Here is a 25,283-nt window from a genome sequence, read left to right on the forward strand (position 1 = left end):
GGGTTAGGGATCACGGGCGAACGAGGAGAATGGTCAGTTCCACAACAAGTGTGGCTCCACGAAGCTAACATGATAAGCTCGGCAACAAGCTTGGCTCAGTTTTTCATTTTTCTAATTTACAGGGATGGGAATTGTAACGTGCAAATGTATTACATGGTTAATTATTCAGAAGGGGACGTCGTTGACGCCTCTCCATGAAACATGTCTAGTGGTCAGTGGATGTGTTCTGGCTGCCTCTGCCTCTGAAGCTGTACTGTAGCAGTGTGAATCCGGGTAGACAAATTTCACAAGAATTGGTTTACTAAACCAGCCTCGTTGACCTAAATCGTCGGAGTTTCAAATATGACTGCATACTAGATACTTCAATCTCTTTACAGATTATCCACATGGTTAATGTTAGGGTTTGTCTAACTTAGAAAGTCATCAACGATAAATGAGATTAGTTGAATCGGGAGAGACCCATGAAGTAGAGGATGATTATGAGGATAGTATAGAGCTGACGATCGATCTTGATCCCAAAATTCTTCCAGTGGACACAGATGGGCAATTAAGTAGTCACTTCAGTTTACTAGAATCAATTGATAATCGATGAAACAATCATCAGGCATCTTCCTTTTTACATATGATCTCAGTCACAGGTAGCGAGAGTTAATGGACCCGAAATCCTGCGCTTCTTGATCGGCAGCGGGCTCTGCACCTCCTCCTCCTCATCGACCCATCGCCTCATCCCATCGCTCTCCGGCACAGGCATCAGGTTGAGGTCAAAGTTCCTGACGGTGACGCCCGATGACCCCGTCCCCGTACCCGTAGCGGACGTCGTCGCCGACAAGGAGACGGACACGGAGCTGCCGTCCCAGTAGTGGCAGCGCTTGTGCCCGCCGAGCGCCTGGCCCGTGGCGAACCCCCTCCGGCAGATGGTGCACCGGTGCGGCCCACCCGACGTCGTCATCGTCTCCTCGGAGTGGCCTGCCGCGGAACCCGCCGCCTGCTGCGCGGCGGCGAGAGCGGCAGCGTACTGCTCCCCCGTGGGCGGCCTGCGGTGGCTGGACTTGTGGCCGCCGAGCGCCTGGTAGGACGCGAAGGCCTTCCCGCGCACCGGAACCGGAGCTCCTCCTCCTCGCGCGCCGGCGGCGGCGGCGGGCACGACCACTGCTTACGACTGCCGCCGCCCTCCTGCCGCCCGAAACCAGCGGCGGCGGCGGCGGCCTTGCTGAGGCCGCTTCTTCCTCGGGTGCCCGAGAGCGCGGCGAGGCAGATGGCTAGGTAGTCCTCGCTGTTGAGCTTCTTCAGCCCCAGCGTCATCGTCGGCACTGGCACTGGCAGCGCGAGCGAGAGCGCGGTGGAGTGAAGAAGCGCTTCGAAACCGGCGGCCATGGCTACCTTGCTGATGGCGACGACAGGTTGTTGAGCACCAAATTGAGTGCGCAGAACAGATTAGGGTTCCGAGTTTTGTGCTACGGTTGTTAGCTAAAATTAGGGGATAAGCTCAGAAATTTGTTTGTAAAGGGTCCAGCCCCCTCCTCTATAAATAGAGAGGTATACGACCGATTTGTAATCATCAATCGAATCAATACAACTTCTATTTCGCATTTTATCTTAAGAGTAGTTCTAGTCTAGTTTAGGTTTAGCTATCCAATCCCCAAATTCTTCGTCTCTCTTCGACTCTACGTCGATTAGAGGAGTCTAGATCGGCCAGCCCGAGCCTAGACACAACCTAGGATCTCTACTCCCCGACGGGGTCCCTCCCGGGAGCAAGATCCAGGCGCCGTCGGCGATCTTCCGCCGCCCCTGCGCACGCGCGGACCGTCCGGCCCTAGGGCGTGGACCGTCCGGCCGTCAGGCAGGGAACCCGGGTTCCTGCACCAGGTCGCGGACCGTCTGGTCCTGCGCCGCGGACCGTCCGCGCCTGACCAGAGAGCACCGCCGCCTCGCGCCAGGTCGTGGACCGTCCGGCCCTGTGCCGCGGGCCGTCCGCGCCTGACCAGAGAGCACCGCCGCTGGTTCTTTTGAAGTGATTGGCGCCTCCAAAAAGGCGTCAACATACTTTTTGGCGACTCCGCTGGGGACAACACATATAGACCTATCAAATCGGCCCTAAATGGCCGGTTCAAAAGATAGCTCTGAGGTTTCCACCAGCAATATCATCACACCGACATGGGAAGCCTTGCCGGCTGAAGAACAGCTCCTGTTCGAGGAGCGCCAGGAGCAGCTGATCCAAGAAGCAAAGGCGAAGTTCCTGGCTGACTTCAAAGTGGACAGGAACAACAAAGTCGTTCGGCAACGGGCGACAGATCTGGCTTCGCTCCGACCTACTACGATTACCCCAAATGTAAGTAGCACCAACGAACTCCAATCTCTTAAAGCTTACATAGACGAACACTGAGAACAAATGCAAAATATCATATGGGTTATGCAAAACGATTGTAGGAGACTAGTACGTACATTTGATAAATCTAGTATAGCAAATTTTCCTTCACACGAGGTTGAATTAGGAGATAATACACGTAATACATCGGTTAAAGGTTGTCACGACCAGTCACAACCCCCTTATGGGATGCCGATGGACACATACCCTGAGCAAACGCAAATCGGCAGTAAACCAGCCGATCTACACATGTCCGGACCGTCCGCTCGCGAGCGCGGACCGTCCGGGTCAGCCACAGTCGGGCCCATTTTTAATGAGTTACCTAGACACGCACCCGAGCCACCACATAGGGCACCGAATTTAAACTACCCAGTCGGACGGTCCGCATACAACGACGGACGGTCCGCACATAATTACAGACGGTCCGGGCCAATGTCCGGACAGTCCACATATGACCTTTTTGAGGAAGATTGTTACTTGAATCCTCACCCATCCCAGCAACACTTCCCATCACAATATGCAATGCACCAGCCCATTAATTCAAGATCTAGAGCCCAGGAAAACTTTCTGGCCCCACCCAGAGGGCCGGAAAGAAACAATCAAACCTATGGGCCATATAGGGTAAATGGAAATACACCATGTAGCTCAAACCAATGGGGAGAAAGACAACATGCTAACATTCAGCCGACCCCACCTATGTTTGATCAGAGAGCTGGTGGTCTCGCACCGGCTGCCATTGATATAGTGAGGGAAGAAATAGCCGGGGCGTTACGAGATAAGCTCGGAGTAAGCATGGTCCCTGGGGGGCAATCATATCGGAAACCTTATGACAGCCGATTTGATCACCACCCATACCCACAGGGAACCAGGATACCCGAATTTGCAAAGTTTTCGGGTGACCAAGGAAAGAGCACGCGTGAGCACATAGGCCAGTTCTTAGCACAATTAGGAGAATTGGCCGACACCGAAGCATTCCGTGTGCATTTATTTTCATTATCTTTAACGGGGACTGCATTCACATGGTATGCCACGCTCCCTCCTAATTCCATTTTGTCATGGGGAGACTTAGAACAAAAATTTCATGAACATTTCTTCTCTGGTGATTATGAGCTAGATTTAGTAGACTTAGTGGCCCTACGACAAGAAAAGGATGAATCGGTTAGTGATTATATCCGGAGATTCTAGGGTACGAGAAACCGATGCTTTCAAATTCATTTAACAGATAAACAACTGGCGGGAATAGCCTTTGATGGATTGCGCTATTATTTAAAAGAGAGATTAGAAGGCATCCAGTTCTTTACTTTAGCACAATTACATCAGAGAGCTTCGGCTTGTGAAAGCCGAAGCAAAGAACTAGTCAGAACGGTTCATCATAATGTCCATATAGTAGAACACAATCAAAGTAGTTCGGACGATGAACCAAAGAAAGTTTACACTGCCGAAATAGTTTGGCCCGAGCAGGCCAAATCTTCGGCTTGCTCCTCCTTGCAGTCAGTTCAAAAGGAACGACAGGAGGAGGTTAAGTTTACATTTAATGTCGGCAAATGTGATAAGATATTCGATGAATTACTAAAAAATGGTAACATTAAGATCGATTATACCGCCCCACCCGCCGACGAACTAAAGCGTCGCGCATATTGCAAGTGGCACAACTCATTTTCCCATGCCACTAATGATTGTAATATGTTTCGACGACAAATCCAATCGGCCATTAACGAGGGACGATTGAAATTTCAGGAGGACATGGAGCCCTTCCCAATGAATGCTGTCACACCCGGTTTTAGAAGGCAAACCGAATGCGAACCATGTACGTGCCAGGATCAGTTATTCACGTACACAGCAGTTACATAACATGGACATCATCACACAGTGCTCAAAATAGTATTAAAAGGGAAATAGTCGATTACATCATACGTCTGAGACGTCCATATAGTCCTTACAATAAATCAAAGTGCGGAAAAGAAACGTAGATAACCGCGGCCTTCACAGGCAGCCGACTGGGGGTTGCCGCTAACCCACACCTAGAACTCGTCGTAGTCTTGGAACTCCTGGAAGTCTCCTTCCACAGCTTGATCTTCGCCTGAGCAGTGGTTGCAATGCTGACAACCTGGGGATGGGGGGGTTTGGTGTGTAGAGCAAGGGTGAGTACAAATCAACATACTCAGCAAGTATCATGTTTGGCTGTAGTGGACTAGCTTTATGTGGGGATAAGTCAAGCAGTTGCTTTTAGTTGGTCAGATTATTATTTACTAATAGAAAGCCAGGTTTTAGCTTTAACCCAAGTTATTAGCCCGATGTACCCTTTCCAAACGGAAAGAATACCACTTACCAGCATCATAGTCATAACCGAAACCATCAATCTCATAGCCACCTGTACCAAAGTATCTCTGATCAAGTACCACTAATCACTGGAGCTCCCTTGGCCGCTCATAACCGCGAGCACGGCTGATATATCAGTTTTCAAACACTCTGCAGAGGTTGTGCACTTTACCCACAAGCCGTGATTCCCATTCTGCCCGGAGATCATGACTCTCCATTGATCACTACCAAGGTGACCCAGCATGGCATCACTACGTAGCCTTTACAAAGATTCCCCGGGGCTGTAGCCACCCGTTAGGTTTCCTAAATGCACCGCACTCCTCCCCAAGGGGCGAACCCAAACTTGGCAGAGCGAGCCGCATACACCGAGCCCCATTGACGGCACGACGGCTAAGTGAACTACACCCCGGATCCTCTAATTATTCAGCTAAGGGCATCCCATTCCACCCTCATGGTTGCACTGTTTCCTGGGCGGTCATCCATAGAACAGGTCCTTACGGAGAGGCACTCGAGAAACCGCTCGAGCCCTCTTGATGACCACAAGTACAACATCACAATAAGAGAAGGGAAAACAGCGTATCATAGATAATCTCATCATGTTCATTGATTAGAGTTTGAGCAATAGCATAAAGCTAAACAATAATAATCCAACCCAAATAGGTAAACAAGGACATGGATAACAAAAGCTAGTCAATCCTTAGGTATAAATGTGTAAAGCGGGAGGTGAATTAAATAATGAATAGGACAGAGATAGGTCAAGGGACACTTGCCTCCACCAACCGACTGCTGCTCAGGGGCTTCTCCTGCGAGTTCCTCGGGCTCTTCGACCGGATCGTTCTCTATGCGATTGCAAGCATACATACATTCATCCATTCAAATTGGGAAACAAACAGTACATCATACAAGGGAACAAATAAAGTAAATATGCATCAAGTATGACATTCGATATCGCATTCATTATGGTTAGAAAGAAACGGGAAAAGGTCTCGCGGGGGCGTTAAAGCTTATGCACTAATGATTAGTTACAATTGGTTCTAACCAAAGAATTTAGTTATATGCACTAATGGAAACCTAGTCATTTTTAGTTGATCAACATTGAACTGGATAAACAATTGATTATATGAATTAACTAGCGTAACGGAATTCTAAATTAAGTTTCCTATTTCAATAACATGAACAATGATTAGCCTGCCTAAAATAAAATAAATAACAATAATAAAAGAACATGAAATAAAATAAAATAAACAATAAATAAATAAAAAGGGGGGCGGTTGAACCGGCCAGGGGGCTGTTGAACCGGCTTGGGGCAGGGGCGGCTGGGCAGGGCGCGGGCGCGGGGCGGCCGAGCTGGGGCGGCTGGGCAGGGCGCGGGCGCGGGGCGGCCGAGCAGGGGCGGCCGAGCTAGGGCGGCTGGGCGCGCAGGGGGGCGGCCGAGCTGGGGCGGCTGGGCCGTGGGCAGGGGCGGCCGAGCGGCGGTGTGGGCGGCCGAGCCGGGCGGGCACAGGGGCGGCCGAGCCGGGCGGGCACAGGGGCGGCCGAGCGGCGGCTGGGCGCGCGGGCAGGGGCGGTTGGGCCGGGCGGCGGCCTGACCGTGGAGAGGGAGGGTAGTGGAGAGGGAAGGGAGAGGGGAGGGCTCACCGGGGACGGGGACGGGGCGGCCGAGCGGCGGTGCGGCCGAGCTGCAGGGGGCGGCGGCTAGGGCAGGGGGCGGCGACTAGAGAGAAAATGGGAGAAAGGGAGGGAGAGAGAGGGATTTGTGGGGGAAGAGGGAGGGGCGGCTGGGCCAGCTAGGCCCAAAGGGGGCGCGCGGGGGGGGGGGGGCTGGGCCGGCCAGGGGCGGCTGGGTCGGCCGGGGCGGCCCACGGCGCGGGAGAGAGAAAAAGGAGGAGAGAGAGAAAGAAAAAGAAAAAGAAAGAAAAGGTTTTTCTCCTTTTCGAAATCCGATCTTCCTAGATGAATGCACTTACATTTCTAAGCAATCAAAGAATGCATAGTTCGGCAATGGTGCATCAACCAACATAAAGTAATTTAGGGTTTTTCTTTACACGGGAATTCCAAGCCGAATCCCGCTAACTTTGGAAAAGATCAAGGTTTAGCGAGGGAACGAGAAAAGAAAAGGGTAACGCCTGAATTTGGTGAGAGAAAAGAAGAAAAAATTCTACCCCCAAATTCAGGGCGTTACAAGCCTATCCCCCTTAAAAGAATCTCGCCCTCGAGATTCAGGGCTGGCTAGCAAAGAGCTCTGGGTACTTGGCCATCAGATCATCTTCACGCTCCCAGGTTGCTTCTTCCTCAGAGTGGTGATTCCATCTGACTTTGCACATTCTGATGGTCTTCCTTCGGGTGACTCTGTCTGCAACCTCAAGGATCTGCACTGGCTTCTCAACGTAGGTCAAGTCCTCCTGGACTTCGAGACCCTCCACTGGCAACTGCTCTTCTGGCACACGCAAGCACTTCTTCAACTGAGACACATGAAAGACATCATGCACAGCAGACAAATTCTCGGGCAAACTGAGCTGATAGGCCACTTCTCCACGTCTTGCAAGGATCTGATACGGACCGATGTAGCGGGGTGCTAGCTTGCCTTTGACTCCGAACCTTCTGACCCCTCTGATCGGTGACACTTTCAGATAGACAAACTCTACGACTTCGAAACTCAGCTCTCTTCTTCTTGTGTCTGCATAGCTTCGCTGTCTTGATTGCGCTATCTTCAGATTCTCTCAGACCATCTTGATGTTTTCTTCAGCTTCAAGCAGAATGTCTGGCCCAAACACCTGCTTTTCTCCAGGCTGATCCCATTGCAACGGAGTTCTGCAACTCCTTCCATAAAGCGCCTGAAATGGTGACATCTTCAAACTGGCCTGGTAACTGTTGTTATAGGAAAACTCTGCATAGGGCAATCGCTTGTCCCATCCGGACTGATCTTGCAACGCACAGGCTCTCAACATGTCTTCAAGAATTTGGTTGGTCCTTTCGGTCTGGCCATCTGTCTGCGGATGATAAGCTGAACTGAAATTCAGATGCGTGCCCAAGGCTTCATGCAACTGCTGCCAGAAATGGGAGGTGAACTGCGTCCCTCTGTCTGACACTATCTTCTTTGGCACACCATGAAGACAAACGATCCGAGACATATACAATTCTGCCAATACGGCACTGCTATAGTTGGTCTTGACAGGTATTAAGTGGGCTAACTTGGTCAAGCGGTCCACTACTACCCAAATGGAATCGTAACCGGCTCGAGTGCGAGGCAATCCGACTATGAAATCCATAACAATTTCATCCCATTTCCACTGAGGGATCTGCAACGGTTGCAACAATCCAGCAGGTCTCTGGTGCTCTGCCTTAATTCTTCGACAACTATCGCACATAGCCACATGCTCTGCGATTTCCCTCTTCATTCCGTACCACCAGAATTTCTTCTTCAGATCCTGATACATCTTCTCACTGCCAGGGTGAATCGAATAAGCTGTCTCATGAGCTTCCTTGAGAATCAACTCCCGAATGGACTGGACATTGGGAACACACAAGCGGCCTTTGAACCATATCACGCCTTCTGCATCTTCTCGAAAATCTTTGCCTCTGCCATCTAGAATCAGTCGCCGGATCTCACTGATTTTCTCATCATTCTTCTGCGCTTCTTTGATTTCGCGCTCTAAGGTAGGTTCCAACTCAACTGTGACTCCTCGCGAATTGTTCAGAAATCCGAGACTCAACCTGTCGAACTCCTTGGCCAACTCATAAGGCATTGGACGAGCGACCATCAGATTGACTTGACTCTTTCTGCTCAAAGCATCTGCCACTACGTTTGCTTTGCCTGGATGGTAATGAATCTCCAACTCATAATCTTTGATCAACTCTAACCATCTTCGCTGCCTCATGTTCAACTCTGACTGAGTGAATATGTACTTCAGACTCTTGTGATCTATGTAAACATCGCATTTCTGTCCATACAGATAGTGCCTCCATGACTTCAGTGCGTGAACCACTGCTGCCAACTCTAGATCATGGATTGGGTAGTTCTTCTCATGAACCTTCAGCTGTCGGGACGAGTAAGCCACAACTCTTCCCTCTTGCATCAACACACATCCCAAACCTGTGTAACAAGCATCGCAATACACCGAGAAGGGCTTGTGCACATCAGGCAAGACTAGGACAGACGCTGTAGTCAACTTCTCTTTCAGCGCTTCAAAGGCCTCTTGACATTTCTGGGTCCACTTGAACTCAACTTTGTTGCCTAGCAACGCTGTCATTGGTTTCGCAATCTTTGAAAATCCTTCAATGAATCGCCGATAATATCCGGCCATTCCAATGAAGCTCTTGATTCCTCGAGCATCTGTTGGCGCTTTCCAGTTCAAAATGTCTGCCACTTTCTTCGGATCCACAGCCAATCCTTCTTTGTTGATTATGTGACCCAAGAACAGGACTTCACTGATCCAGAACTCGCACTTGCTCAACTTTGCATACAGCTGGTGCTCTCACAATCTCTGCAATACCATCCTCAAATGATCTGCGTGCTCTTCCTCGCTTTGAGAATAAACCAGAATGTCATCAATGAATACCACCACAAAATTATCAAGGTAATCCATGAATACACTGTTCATCAAGTTCATGAAGAACGCTGGCGCATTGGTCAAACCAAAAGACATCACTGTGAACTCATACAAACCATACTTGGTAATGAATGTCGTCTTCGGAATGTGCGAAGGTCGGATCCTGAGCTGATGATAACCTGACCTCAGATCAATCTTGGAGAACACACTGGCTCCTCTCAACTGGTCGAACAGATCTTCTATTCTGGGCAAGGGATATTTGTTCTTGATCGTGACCTCATTCAAAGCTCGATAATCAATACACATCCTCTTAGTGCCATCTTTCTTCTCCACAAATAGGACAGGGGCGGCCCAAGGCGAGGTGCTTGGCCGAATGTAACCTTTCTCTGACAGCTCATCAATCTGCTTCTTAAGTTCAACCAACTCTGGTCCGGATATTCTGTAAGCTCTCTTGAAGATAGGGGCGGTTCCAGGAAGAAGCTCTATAGCAAACTCAACTTTCCGCTCTGGTGGCATACCCGGTAAGTCCTTTGGAAACACATCTGGGAACTCGGACACAACCTTGATACTCTCAATTAGGTCTGCTTCACTGCTATCAACAGCTATCTGATAACAACTTCCTTTCTTTGGCTCAGGCGGGACTAACTCGGTCACCACTTCCTCTCCTAGTGGGGACACCAACTTGATTGTCCTTTTATCACAACTGATAACTGCCTGATACTTATCTAGCCAATTCATCCCTAGGATGACATCTATTCCCTGAGTACCCATTACTATAAGGTTGGCGGGAAACGCTATCCCCCTTATTTCCACACTTGTATTCAAACAAATGCTACCGGCTCGAATTCTACCACCGGCTGAGTCAATTTGAATGGGGGTTGACATAGTAGTAATTGGAAGATTATGTGCTTCTACCCATGGTGCAGTAATGAAAGAATGTGTTGCTCCAGTATCAAATAACACTTCTGCAATATGGGAGTCGACTGGGAACATACCTACTATCATGTCGGGGGTCTCTTGAACTGCTTCAGCCTCCAAGTGGTTCAGCCTTCCATGATTATAGCGCGGCTGAGAGCGATTGCCTGCTCCAGGCTGAGGTCCACTGATCTTGCGCTTACGATCCTCCATCTCCTTACGCTTTCTCTCTGTCATGATTGCTCTGTCAATCAGGTGCTGAAATGTCGGGAAGGTATGATTCATCAGTTGGTACTGCAGAGGGTCAACCAAGCCTCTCAGGAAACGGTACTGCCACTTGGCGTCGGTGTTGACATCTTCAGGAGCATAGCGAGACAACTGCAGAAACCTGTCTCGGTACTCACTGACAGACGATGACCCTTGCTTGAGGGCCAGGAACTCCTCCTTCTTCACTGTCATTAGACCTGCAGGTACATGGTACTGATGAAAGCTACCTCTGAACTCTTCCCAGGTGATGGCGTCAGGGTGGGCATGGGTGGCGAGGTAAGACTCCCACCATGACTGGGCTGCTCCTCTCAACAGACGGGGACCATACAGGACTTTCTCCCTATCATCGCACTGAGCGGTATGCAACTCCCGCTCCACAGTGCGCAGCCAGTCTTCAGCATCCATGGGGTCAGAAGAATGAGCGAACGTTGGTGGATGACCTCTCATGAATTCAGCACGCTTGTCTCTGGGCATCTGAGGCATCTGAGGCTGAGGTGGGGCCTGCTGCTGTTGTTGCTGCTGCTGCTGAATGGCGGCCAAAGTCTGACCGATGGCTTGAACTGCCTGAGTCTGCATCAGAAACATCTGCTCGATGGACATCGGGGGCGGGGGTGGCAGATGCTGCTGCTGGGGCACCTCCTCCTGTTGAGCGGCTCGCTCCTGCTGAGCACGCCTTCCTCCTCTGCGCCTGTTCTCTGACATCTGCAGAATGCAACCACACATCAGAACTGATCTGGCAAATCTTGCAGCATAAGAAAAGAGTATAGAATTCTTCAACAGCACTGAACAGATGAGCATCTTCACTGATCTCCAACACAGACCACACAGCTTCTCAGATAAAGAGGAAAGTGGAATAAAAGGTTTCCCAACTATATAACTAACTCCATTAACATAATAGGTAAACCAAAATGCAGGGGATACCCACACTCTGGTGACAGTCATTACAAAGATCCAAACCAAACATAGTTCATCATGACAAACATAAATGCACAGGATATAGCAAACTACCCTGTCTAACTAAGACTAACTAAGACCGAGACTAACGCTAAGACTGTAGCTTCTACGTATGTATATTTCGTATTAATTACAAGATCCAACTCTAACGATCTATGGTTCTAGATTTATCTTGGTCTTGCAGTCGGGGTTGCCATAAGACTGGTGTCCACGCCGAGGTGAGCGGTACGGGTGCTGAGTCCCGACGGGAGCGGGGGAACCATCTTCCAGGTGACGACGTTCCGCGCGCTCAGCCCGCAGCAGGGCGATCTCAGCACGAGCCCTACTCAGCTCGTCTAGTGCATGGTCCAGCTCCGTGTTTAGCACGGCGGCTAGGTTGACTGTGCTGCTCAACCTAGGACTGCCCTCACCGACAGGTGAGACAATCACACCTCCTGTGCTGCCAGATGGACGGCGGGGGTAATACTTCAGGTCAAGGCCGTCAGCTACCCCACCGAAAACCGAGCAGTAGTGCGAAAGCGCACGCCGTGCAGCATCTTGCATGGCTGCCTCAGCTGAGTCCCGCTCAGAGATAGAATAGTGCTCTGAGCAGGCCTCCGCACCCTGGAGACTGTTCTCTGGGCAGCGCACCAAACAGGTTGCCTCCCAGCGGTCCGGGTAGACCCCGCGACTATGCTGGTAGACCACACAGCGATACTCGATGGACCAGGTATGCCGGTTAAGTGCCCGACATAGCAGGGTGTCGAGCGCATCATGGAAGTGACACCCGCGAGCAGCGTCGCGAGTGATGGATCGAGCAACCCATCCTTCCGGCTCAGGGTTAGCAGAGAAGTCGGTGTCGTGGCTCGAGCTGTCGTCGCCACCTCCATCGTCTGGGTCTCCTCCAGCAGCTACTCCAGAAGCTGGGGCGCCCAGTGGTGGTGCAGGGGGCGCCTCCAGAGGAAGCACAGGGGAGCAGCTCCTCACGGACTCTATCTCCTGCTGGAGCGAGAAGGAAGAGCCCTGTTGCTCCTGTCGTCGACGTTCCTGCTCCTCATGCAGGCGGTGGTGCAGTCTCTCCAAGTGGCTGGACTGTCTGGCCACGGGACGGCGAAGCGGACGCTCAGCAAGGCGGGAGGGTAAGAAGGGGATGACGGACTTTCGTGCAGTGTGTCTAAGTCGAGCCATCTACAAAAGACATCGCAAGCAAAAGGGTGAGAACAGAATTAATATGACCAGCAAGTAATAAATCATAAGTAAATGAAGGATTAGAATAAAACACAATTTTCAGCAAGGTTTATTATATAGTAGAACATAGGTTTGGCCGGTATGACCAACTTTTGAAGGGATATCAAAGTCAAGGCAGAGACAGAGGTCTATAGTCCTTAGAACGACCATTCTACTCTAGGTTAGCGGTCCTACAGTCAGCACGGCTTTGATACCACTTATGTCACACCCGGTTTTAGAAGGCAAACCGAATGCGAACCATGTACGTGCCAGGATCAGTTATTCACGTACACAGCAGTTACATAACATGGACATCATCACATAGTGCTCAAAATAGTATTAAAAGGGAAATAGTCGATTACATCATACGTCTGAGACGTCCATATAGTCCTTACAATAAATCAAAGTGCGGAAAAGAAACGTAGATAACCGCGGCCTTCACAGGTAGCCGACTGGGGGTTGCCGCTAACCCACACCTAGAACTCGTCGTAGTCTTGGAACTCCTGGAAGTCTCCTTCCACAGCTTCATCTTCGCCTGAGCAGTGGTTGCAATGCTGACAACCTGGGGATGGGGGGGTTTGGTGTGTAGAGCAAGGGTGAGTACAAATCAACATACTCAGCAAGTATCCTGTTTGGCTGTAGTGGACTAGCTTTATGTGGGGATAAGTCAAGCAGTTGCTTTTAGTTGGTCAGATTATTATTTACTAATAGAAAGCCAGGTTTTAGCTTTAACCCAAGTTATTAGCCCGATGTACCCTTTCCAAACGGAAAGAATACCACTTACCAGCATCATAGTCATAACCGAAACCATCGATCTCATAGCCACCTGTACCAAAGTATCTCTGATCAAGTACCACTAATCACTGAAGCTCCCTTGGCCGCTCATAACCGCGAGCACGGCTGATATATCAGTTTTCAAACAATCTTCAGAGGTTGTGCACTTTACCCACAAGTCGTGATTCTCATTCTGCCCGGAGATCATGACTCTCCATTGATCACTACCAAGGTGACCCAGCATGGCATCACTACGTAGCCTTTACAAAGATTCCCCGGGGCTGTAGCCACCCGTTAGGTTTCCTAAATGCACCGCACTCCTCCCCAAGGGGCGAACCCAAACTTGGCAGAGCGAGCCGCATACACCGAGCCCCATTGACGGCACGACGGCTAAGTGAACTACACCCCGGATCCTCTAATTATTCAGCTAAGGGCATCCCATTCCACCCTCATGGTTGCACTGTTTTCCCGGGCGGTCATCCATAGAACAGGTCCTTACGGAGAGGCACTCGAGAAACCGCTCGAGCCCCCTTGATGACCACAAGTACAACATCACAATAAGAGAAGGGAAAACAGCGTATCATAGATAATCTCATCATGTTCATTGATTAGAGTTTGAGCAATAGCATAAAGCTAAACAATAATAATCCAACCCAAATAGGTAAACAAGGACATGGATAACAAAAGCTAGTCAATCCTTAGGTATAAATGTGTAAAGCGGGAGGTGAATTAAATAATGAATAGGACAGAGATAGGTCAAGGGACACTTGCCTCCACCAACCGACTGCTGCTCAGGGGCTTCTCCTGCGAGTTCCTCGGGCTCTTCGACCGGATCGTTCTCTATGCGATTGCAAGCATACATACATTCATCCATTCAAATTGGGAAACAAACAGTACATCATACAAGGGAACAAATAAAGTAAATATGCATCAAGTATGACATTCGATATCGCATTCATTATGGTTAGAAAGAAACGGGAAAAGGTCTCGCGGGGGGGTTAAAGCTTATGCACTAATGATTAGTTACAATTGGTTCTAACCAAAGAATTTAGTTATATGCACTAATGGAAACCTAGTCATTTTTAGTTGATCAACATTGAACTGGATAAACAATTGATTATATGAATTAACTAGCGTAACGGAATTCTAAATTAAGTTTCCTATTTCAATAACATGAACAATGATTAGCTTGCCTAAAATAAAATAAATAACAATAATAAAAGAACATGAAATAAAATAAAATAAACAATAAATAAATAAAAAGGGGGGGCGGTTGAACCGGCCTGGGGCAGGGGCGGCTGGGCAGGGCGCGGGCGCGGGGCGGCCGAGCTGGGGCGGCTGGGCGCGCAGGGGGGCGGCCGAGCTGGGGCGGCTGGGCCGTGGGCAGGGGCGGCCGAGCGGCGGTGCGGGCGGGCACAGGGGCGGCCGAGCGGCGGCTGGGCGCGCGGGCAGGGGCGGTTGGGCCGGGCGGCGGCCTGACCGGGGAGAGGGAGGGGAAGGGAGAGGGAAGGGAGAGGGGAGGGCTCACCGGGGACGGGGACGGGGCGGCCGAGCGGCGGTGCGGCCGAGCTGCAGGGGGCGGCGGCTAGGGCAGGGGGCGGCGGCTAGAGAGAAAATGGGAGAAAGGGAGGGAGAGAGAGGGATTTGGGGGGGAAGAGGGAGGGGCGGCTGGGCCAGCTGGGCCCAAAGGGGGCGCGCGGGGGGGGCTGGGCCGGCCAGGGGCGGCTGGGTCGGCCGGGGCGGCCCACGGCGCGGGAGAGAGAAAAAGGAGGAGAGAGAGAAAGAAAAAGAAAAAGAAAGAAAAGGTTTTTCTCCTTTTCGAAATCCGATCTTCCTAGATGAATGCACTTACATTTCTAAGCAATCAAAGAATGCATAGTTCGGCATGGTGCATCAAACAAAATAAAGTAATTTAGGGTTTTTCTTTACACGGGAATTCCAAGCCGAATCCCGCTAACTTTGGAAAAGATCAAGGTTTAGCGAGGGAACGAGAAAAGAAAAGGGTAACGCCTGAATTTGGTGAGAGAAAAGAAGAAACAATTCTACCCCCAAATTCAGGGCGTTACAAATGCGATCGACTTTAAGAGCAAAAAGGTCCTAATTCGGCCCAACACAGCCGATAAGGGCAAAGACAAAGAAATCATCATCGGCAACGCACGGAAGGCCGATGGAAACAACAAAATTTCTTGCAGGAAAGTGATGGCCGAGAAGACTCCTGATGGAGGGGAGACACTGAAGGTGACCATCACAAGCTCCAGCACTGGTGGGCAAGCGCAGATAAAGGGACATGAGCGAGAACTCATACTACGCATCGTGGACGGTCCGGTGCCCAGGCGCGGACGGTCCGTAACATTACCGGACGGTCCGGAGCATTCCAGCGGACGGTCCGGCAACTCCGAAGAGCCACGACGACCACGTACCTTCAAACCACGACGACCAGAAATAGGTACGTGGAAAACTAACACGTTCAAGGCAACTGGTCGGTTGGTAAAATCTAGCCCGACCTTTGATCAATTATTGTCTAAATATGTGAAAAGGAAGGCTGGCCCCAGTGACCGGCCACCAAAGGGACCTCGCTTACCCACCCAGGTGCGACGGCAGGTTAGGCCGATTGGACCACCACACCAATCGGAAAGGACGGAAGGTCATAATGTTCAATTAAGACCTAACGTACCTACATGGACACCTCCACCACTATATCCACCTATGTCATATCCATACACATACATACCTTCACCATATGTCCCAAATCAAATGTGGGGCATGCCACCATACCCATTTGGGATACCATAGTACCCCGCTTGGGGGGCACCCCAAACATCTGTATTCAATAGGTTGACACCTCCAGTACAAGACCGATTGAGAACCCCTCAATCTGGTCCACGAGCACAGGCCCAACAAGATTGCCGAACAACTCTGCCCCAAAGGCTGACTAATCCGGCAGGGGGGCATACAGCTACAACCTCCAACAGTACGAAAAAGGGAGATGTCATTAAAATAGGAACAACAGATGTCGTCGTACAACAAAATAACGAAGGGCCGATGATTTTTGGTGAATCGGCCAACACAAACAAAAAAGAAAGTACGACTGTCAATAAAATAGCTGATCCAAAATACTCCATGCCCCGATGGTGCCCATCGGGACTGACACGATCGCAGAAGCGAAAATTACAGCGCCTCAGAGCAAAGGAGAATCAGGAAAAAGAGGCAGAAAGAATATTCAATGACACGCATCCGCATTATCCGCCACCACAAAAGAGATGGAGACCAAAGGCCGTTGAGAAAAATCAAATGGCCACAAAGATAGTAAATAAAACGACAACTGTGCATCTCTCTGCAGGTATGGTAGACTGTCCGGCTATAAAGGCCGGATCATCTGCACAGGACGCAGATCATCCGACCCCTGAGGCCGAACCATCCGCACTACAGCAAGACACCTCCGACGACGTACCGACGCCCATGGAGGAAGACGACCTGCAAGGAGAAGACCTGGTCGACTACAGAGCTACGCCAGAACACTTAGAGAATTAGGAAGGCAAGGTGACGAATTGGTCAGGACCAGTATGACGCTCGGCGATGTTGGGACTGACAGTTCGATCAAATCTAAAGGGATCACGTCCGTTGAGTCAACCATCGAGACCAAGACCACTGCGTACCATCCTAGTAAGTGGCAAGATGCCTAAGAAAACCGATTTGATAACATCGAGTTAGTTGCTTTTGGTTCGCTCAGCTCCACCAAAAGGCAGGGGGGCATATGTTGAGCATCAAATTGAGCGCGTGGACGGTCCGGCCCTGAGGCCGGACGGTCCGCGGTCCGGACAGTCCGCGCCTGTGGGCCGGACGGTCCGCGCGTGCGCAGAACAGATTAGAGTTCCGAGTTTTGTGCTACAGTTGTTAGCTAAATCAGGGGATAAGCTCGGAAATTAGTTTGTAAAGGGTCCAGCCCCCCTCCTCTATAAATAGAGAGGTATACGGCCGATTTGTAATCATCAATCGAATCAATACAACTTCTATTTCGCATTTTATCCTAGGAGTAGTTCTAGTCTAGTTTAGGTTTAGCTATCCAATCCCCAAATTCTTCGTCTTTCTTCGGCTCTACGTCGATTAGAGGAGTCTAGGTCGGCCAGGCCGAGCCTAGACACAACCTAGGATCTCTACTCCCCGACAGGGTCCCTCCCGGGAGCGAGATCCAGGCGCCGTCGGCGATCTTCCGCCGCCTCTGCGCACGCGCGGACCGTCCGGCCGTCAGGCAGGGAACTCGGATTCCTGCACCAGGTCGCGGACCGTCCGGCCCTGCGCCGCGGACCGACCGCGGCTGACCAGAGAGCACCGCCGTCTCGTGTCAGGTCGCGAACCGTCCGGCCCTGTGCCGCGGACCGTCCGCGCCTGACCAAAGTGCACCGCCGCTGGTTCTTTTGAAGTGATTGGCGCCTCCAAAAAGGCGTCAACACAGGTGATGAGGAGGAAACTATAGTTAGCTGTCGGCGCACGTCTTTAACGTTCTCGGACTTCTAGGTCTTAGGCCTGTGCTGTGCGGGGTGATAGAGCTGGAATGGAAGACGGGTGGATCGGATCGGAGTCGGAGTTCGGAGATTGGAAGAGGGGTGGCTTTATAGGGACAGCAAGAGAGGCCTGGGGAGCAAGTGATATGGTGGACAAGCTGCTAGCTGCTGCGTTGCTTCTTCGCGGGGCATACAAGTGGCCAATAGAAAACTAGCTAGTACGTACGTACTATTCCTGTTTGCATCTAGTTCACGTTCACGTTCAGCGTTTGCGGCGACTCGAACGTGAGCGCTTCGGGTCGCCGGTCGCCAGCCACCTGAGCTGCAGCGAAGCCTTTATTTGGCATGTGCACGCTCGCGCGACCGCCGACGCCAAGTAGGTGACGTGTGAACACCAGACTAAGACTAAGGGCCTGTACCCATGGATTATATAATCTGGATTATTTTTGGAGGATTATATAATCTAAATTATATAATCTGGATTATATAATCTGAGTAATCATGTTTGTTTACCCAGATTATTTGAGTTGTTAATAGGATTCTTTTGTATGAGGAAGACAAGAATGCCCCTATATTTGTACTAGGTCGAACCAGACAAGGGCACCTGGAGCCTGGCGGCTAGGGTTAGGAGGAGTCGAGGAGGAATTATGCTGGATTTGCTGGTCGCTGGATGCCGGATAGACGCAAAAACGATTCGGTGGATTATAATGGCATTGGTGGGTAATTTCTAGGAAACTTGAAAGGGTAGTGGGGAAGTGGGAAAAAAATAATCTGAAATAAGCACCTCCTCACTTGCTTATGGATTATCATAATCCAAGAGATTATATTATATAATCTGGGCAAATAAGCTGGACTGTTTGTTTGCCTCTTAAGATTATTTAATCAAGATTATATAATCTGGGGGGTAAACAAACAGGCCCTAAGCAAGAGCAACTTTTCGATCAGGGAAGCTAGCTACCTCCTCTATTATTTTTTATTTTTATTTAATATATTTTAGTTTAAAAAAACTAGCGAACGAAAAAACATTTAAGAAGGGAGATAGTAATTAAAAAGAAAAGTTGTGCGCAAGCTACTATGTGCGCTGAATTTTTAGACTTCCACCGATAGAAGTCTACACATCATGCACGTGCAACCTACTGCGTGCGCTGAATTTAGCGATACATATGTTCGGGGTGTTTTGTTACACAGGCTAAAATATATTACTAGTGTTATTTATTTGAACATACAATTATATAAAGATATGGCATAGTCATATATCTACGGCATTATATAATTTATCAGTTTAAACTTTAGCAAACATACCCAATAAATTATATCCAGACTTACACAACATCAAAACCAACGGTTCAAATTACTGGATAAATCTTCTCTTTCTTACTCACTCAGATCCAATGACCAATATTATTTTGGATCATGTCTCATCCCTCCCCCTCCACATGTGACCCTGCCGCCCTTTCCTCCTCCCCCTCCCTCGGGCCGCTACCGCCGCTAGCCTTTATCCTCCTCCCACGAACCCAACGTCCCCTCCCCCTCACTCATGTCGACGTCGCTGCCGACACCTCCCTCGCACCGCCATCACCGTCGACCCCTCTCCAGGATCGTACCGTTTGCACAGACTATATGCTAGTTTAGATAAGTTTGACTTCGTACAAAGAATTAAAATATAAACTAGAATAGATGAAACTCATAATATATAGAAACATCAATGTAATTTTACAGAGTCATTCGATCTTAATACTACACCAAGAGTATAATAAGCTATATGATAGAACACGGAGACCTAGGATGTGGAAGATATAAGGCCTGTTTGGTTCGTGGTTAACTACGCTACATTTTACCTAAGGTTAGTCGTTCGAATTGAAGAACTAACCTTCAAAAGAAATATTAGATAAACTATGACAATTTAGGTAGCGAACCAAACAGACGTATCCTTTTGTATATTATGCACTCATGTGGCAGCCGAAACTAGGGCTGGACAAAATACTCGTGGCTCGATAACTCGCTCGACTCGGCTCGTTAGTAGCTCGGCTCGACTCGGCTCGTTTTAATTTTGTAGCGAGCCAAGCTAGCATTCTAGCTCGGTTCTCTAATGAGTCAGCTCGAGTGAGCTCGTGAGCCAAACGAGCTAAGCCACAACACAAGTTTGTCTAGTCGTTGTGTCGTCTCATCTCTCATAGTCTTATTTTCTCGTAGTTATGATCTGTGATATGGATATGTGTGGATATGTCATGTGCTTAAATATTTACATTATTGCATGGCCACATACCTATATTGCATATTTAATATTTGATTATTGGTTATTGTTTTGTGAACTTTGTTTCTAGCAGCGTATGATGTTAGTGTTGTGCAATGAAATGTTACATGTTTGTGGAATGGATAATGAATTGCTTTATAATGATGTTTGTTGCTATCTTATTATAATAAGAGTTTATAAATCTGTAAGTTAATACATATTTGTTTATTTAATTTAATATTAAAAGTTAGAAGCGCTAGGATGATGATATGATAATAATATTATAAAGGTTTTGGGTTTGTATTGTTAAACATTTAAAATATGATTTTTCGGTTATATATATATATATATATATATATATATATATATATATATATATATATATATATATATATATATATATATATATATATATATATATATATATATATATATAGTTTATATATTAAGAGCCCTGGGCTTCCAATAATAAAGGAAGCCCAGGCTAGTCAACATGGGCATTTTGGTTGAACCACACCGAGTCAACTGGGCCCAGTCACGGCGCCGTTACCCCCGTGAACCAGCCACCTCTCCCACGTTTCCTCTTTCTAAAACCGTACTCGCGCATTCAACGGAGTTAAACCAGCGTCCATTTGAAGAAAACCCCAGCCGCGCAGAGTTTCCTTTCCTGGGAGGCGACTCCCCTGGCGATTTCAGCGCTTCCAAACCAGCGCAGCGCCAATCCTCCGCCGCTCCAATCCAGCGCCATTCCATTACTCCTTACATCCTTCAATCTCCCAGCATTGGAGCCGATCAAAGAAGTTCCAGGTAATCCCAGATTGAAATACCTCGAGTTTGCCGTCTATTTTTTGAGCCCTATCGGTCGATTTTGATGTGGATTTGATGGTAACCCTTATTATCCAGCTAAATGTGTGATCTGTATCCGCTTATACATCTCTATAATCGGGTTATTTCATCGCGCATTGCATCTGTTTTATGTTTAGGAGCCCCGATATTAGGGTATGTGTACTATTCTGTATTCCTACTATCGCCCGACATTCTGTATTTAGGCAAAGGTTGTGGATTAGGTATTTACTGATTAGTTAGCAGATAGTACTTTTTATACAACCCAAGTAATATATATATGTTGTTTGTATGTAATATTTATGCATATTTTCAGTTCTGTTTATGCACATTCACCTGATTCATTTGTTTACACATTTGGTTTATTATATATGCATATAGCCAGTACTCTTTATGCACATTTACTTTAATGATTTGTTTCACATATACTTTATTATCAAATATGCTTATTTGTATTTGATATAGATGCATATCCTCAGTACTGTTTATGCACATTCACTTGAGTCATTTGTTTAAACATTTGTTTTATTATACATGCATATAGTCAGTATTGTTTATGCACATTTACTCCAACGATTTGTTTCACATACATTTAATTATCTAATATGCTTATTGTATATCATTTATATGCATATCCTCCTTACTTCTTATGCCCATTCAATTAAATAATTTTTTGTACACATCTGTTTTATTATATATAAAATATACCCATTGGATTTAATACATATGCATATTGGCAGTAATGTGTATGCTCATTCATACACAATTTGTGAACAGGTATTAAGCATGTTTGAATTGTTCTATTTACTTGCATAATTAGTTTACACGCCTGTTAATTATATATAAATACATACAGATACAGTTATTTAAACAAATGTTATTTACATATTCATGTTATTTGAGATAAATGTTTTTATTACTACTAACCAGTTATTAAAATATGTTGTATAGTTAGTGATGCATAAAGGCTTCTATTTTAGTTAAATGTAAAAGGTAGCTTAAGTCATGTAATTCCATTTAGTACTATATAGTACGCATTTCAGATAGTTATAGTAAAAATTAGTTTTTTCTGGCATATATTCTTGCATAAATCAAAGTATTTAGAAACAACTTCCTTTTTCTACAGATTTATTCATTATTTAGTCATGAAGTCTGTGGATCGCCCGCCCAGTAATCCAAAAAGATTAACTATTGAATCCAGTCAGGAGGTTTTTTCAATTGACATTTCCAGACGTACAAGATCCAGCAGCTCAGCTCACCAAGATGATATTCCTCAAAATCAGGAACAGAATGAGCCTCAGCCAGCCCCAATCCATCGTGTTCGCAGAAAGGCTTTAGCTTGTCGTTTAAAAAGACAACCTCCTGTTCCAGCCGCTCTCTCTGACGACGACTTCATGGATGCTCCTTCGTTAAAGCGTCAATTCAGTTCTGCATCACCTTCTCCTCCAGACCAAATCAGCTCAAAGAAGTTAAAAGTACCTTCTCCTCAAGTTCCGACTGTGAAAAGAAGCCCAAAGTATAATATCATTGCCAAAAAAAACTCTCCTAAAAAGAAGTCTCCTGTCAAATCACAGGTAATATGTATATATTTTATGTTTATTCATGTGTTAATCATGGTGCCCAATCAATGTTGAATTTCCCCCCACTTTACATTTATGCATATTATTATCAACAAATACGGTGTTTAATTTTTTCTAGTGTTTTATACTAGGTGTTTACAAGCCTGTAATAAATATAGTATCATTAGTTCTACCTATATATATACTTTCTGTATTAATGAATATTCATTTATGCTTCCAGAAATTGAATATCCGATGCATTCCCTTGGATGTTATTGTATCATCATGGATAATGAGCGATCGGCAGCGTGATGCCGTCGCTAGGTTGGGATTTTCTAGCATATTTGATTTGCGAACTGATGCATTGGAAAGCAGATCACTTATCAGGTGGTTGATGGACAAATTAGATCCAAATGACATGACCATACGCCCAGGGGCTGGCAAAGAACTTAAGATAACAAAAGATACGGTTCATCTCATTTTGGGGTTGCCATGTGCCGGGGGAGGTAGAGAGTTTACTGATTGGTACGGTGAAATCGATGCTGCTGCTAATCTGAGACGTCATCTCAATGTCTGTAAAGAAGAATTTGATGTTGTCAAGCTTCAAGAGAAGATAGTTCTTGGCAACGATGATGAGCTATCAATTAGATGTTTTTTTCTCATTCTATTCAATCGACTTCTGTTTCCTTCTGCTTCTTGGGGCATTACAAACAATGAGGTGCTGATGACTTCAAACATGGCCCGAATGGCTGATATTGACTGGTGTCAACTAGTTTACACGGATTTGTGCGATGCTGCCGCACGTTGGCATAAAAGGAACAAAACTAACATCACAGCAACAATATATGGATGCTCACTCATTGTTTTAGTAAGTAATTTTTCTTGTTAACTGTGCATATACATGGTATGCAAATATTTGTTATGTACTAATTTTATATATTTGTGCATTCATTTTTTACAGATTTACTATCTTGATCACCTACATCACCCTGCTGCTCCGGATAACAAATATGGTACTCCACGCATTAAGTTTTTTGACAATGAGACCATAAGACAGTTGGCTCGGGGTGACAGACGCCCCCCCCGTAAAACTGGTGAACCATTCGGATATGCAGAGGTTAGACACAAATAATTTTTTTGTCCTGTATGCATATGTTAAAATATTATCACTGCTAACTGTTATATTTGCTTTTATACAGTTTCGTAGCCGTTCAGAAACGTGTTACGTCATTGCTCCAGAACGGCCTGCTTCTGCCGTTTTCAACATCTATGTGCCTCGTATCAAGAATTTGATTGGACACAAGTTGCAATGTTTGCCCTCCCTGCAGCGTCCAATGTTTCAATCATTGTTTGATGCTCATGACAAAGAGGTGGATAAATACTGTGATTCCCTACAGTCGAGCCATCAGATGATTGTTTCGAAGCAGATTGAACTCTCCGAAACATTTGGTGAAATGATAGATGAAGTTTTGAGAGCTGCAACGCAGCGTGATTCACAGCCACAAGGTTTTAGTATTTATGTTTACTTTTTTTTAAACTAATCAAGTTCACTATTTATAATGCTGTTATATTCAGTAACAACTAATATATTACTATATGTTCCAAATGTAGATAACCCCCCCACTACCTCAATGCCTCCAACAAATGATCCTGTATCCACACCAACTGTTCCAACATCTGATAAATAACAACATGATCAGGAAAGCCATGTTCCTACTGATCATACCAAAGTTTCAGATGATGTAAGTTTTCTCATACAAACTATATATAATATGCATATATTCTATTATGCATACAAGTTACCGTTTATTCAAATCTCAGTTGTTTCCATTATAGATTGTCCGTGGGAACGTCTGCAAAAAAGCTACAGCTATGGATGATCCTATTTTTGACAAGACTCCAAAATCTAATGTTTGACTTCCTTATATCATTATTATCATTCTTTCAGTTACAATATATGCAAGTAACAGTAATATATATGCATGCTTTATTTTTTTTAACTTCCCAGGCTCCCACAACAGACAAGCCTGCTGATCCTAAGTTAACACCAAAAATAAATAGTGTAAGTATTTACACCTTCATCATATTATGCTAATATAATAATAATTTTTCCCTATGTTTCATTACGTTTTTATTAATAAATTTATTGGTTACAGGAAGGACAAAAATCTGTTACACATGATACTCCTGTATCTGGTGCACCTCTGTTTGATAAAACCCCATTGACAGATGTAAGACATGTTGTAATTTTCATCTTTTTCATATTTATACAATATGACATACATATTTATGCAACTGTTTACTAACATTTATTCATATATTAGGCAACTACTGACCTGGTTGCAAAGGATAGTTCCTGTAAAGACGCACTCGCTGAACATCCCCACGTGTCACGTGAAGACTGTGCTCGCAACCTGCTTAAGTTCATTTTGTCAGGACAACTAGATCCGAGCATGTATGTATTCGTTATTCAAATTCCAATTAAGTACAATTAGAAGGATTTTAATCAAAGTTTTTTCCCCAGGTCTATCATTAATTTTGGAGGATTTGGAGGGTCTGTACTTGATGTTGTCGAGTCGTTTGGTCCCAACAAATGTCTTGAGAATACTTTCATGCAGGGATTTATCGACTGTATTCGTCAGGATGATGTATTATACAATCCAGATTCTGTAATCAACACTCTTATACTGAACGTCAACGTTGGGGTAATTGTTTCTCCACAACTTTGTATCTTATTGCAACTCTTACTTTATAAATATATAATACCAATCAAGTTATTTTATTTTTCTAGACCGT

The 25,283-nt window shown here is 46.7% G+C and overlaps 2 long non-coding RNA genes and 1 pseudogene across 2 annotated transcripts; 2 read left to right on the forward strand and 1 right to left on the reverse strand.

Annotated features, from left to right (window-relative positions):
* Positions 1–628: 628 nt before the first annotated feature.
* Positions 629–1,374, reverse strand: LOC103644732 (zinc finger protein 36-like; annotated as a pseudogene).
* Positions 1,375–23,217: 21,843 nt separating this feature from the next.
* LOC111590595 (uncharacterized) lies at positions 23,218–23,756 on the forward strand. Its single transcript, XR_002749732.1, has 3 exons — positions 23,218–23,355; positions 23,449–23,604; positions 23,687–23,756. It is a non-coding gene; the product is annotated as an uncharacterized lncRNA (long non-coding RNA).
* A 567-nt stretch (positions 23,757–24,323) lies between these two features.
* On the forward strand, positions 24,324–24,856 carry LOC103636758 (uncharacterized). Its single transcript, XR_558119.2, has 4 exons — positions 24,324–24,398; positions 24,496–24,549; positions 24,644–24,718; positions 24,812–24,856. It is a non-coding gene; the product is annotated as an uncharacterized lncRNA (long non-coding RNA).
* The last annotated feature ends 427 nt before the right edge of the window (positions 24,857–25,283 follow it).

Source organism: Zea mays, chromosome 1, assembly GCF_902167145.1.
Source record: "Zea mays cultivar B73 chromosome 1, Zm-B73-REFERENCE-NAM-5.0, whole genome shotgun sequence".
NCBI lineage: Eukaryota > Viridiplantae > Streptophyta > Magnoliopsida > Poales > Poaceae > Zea > Zea mays.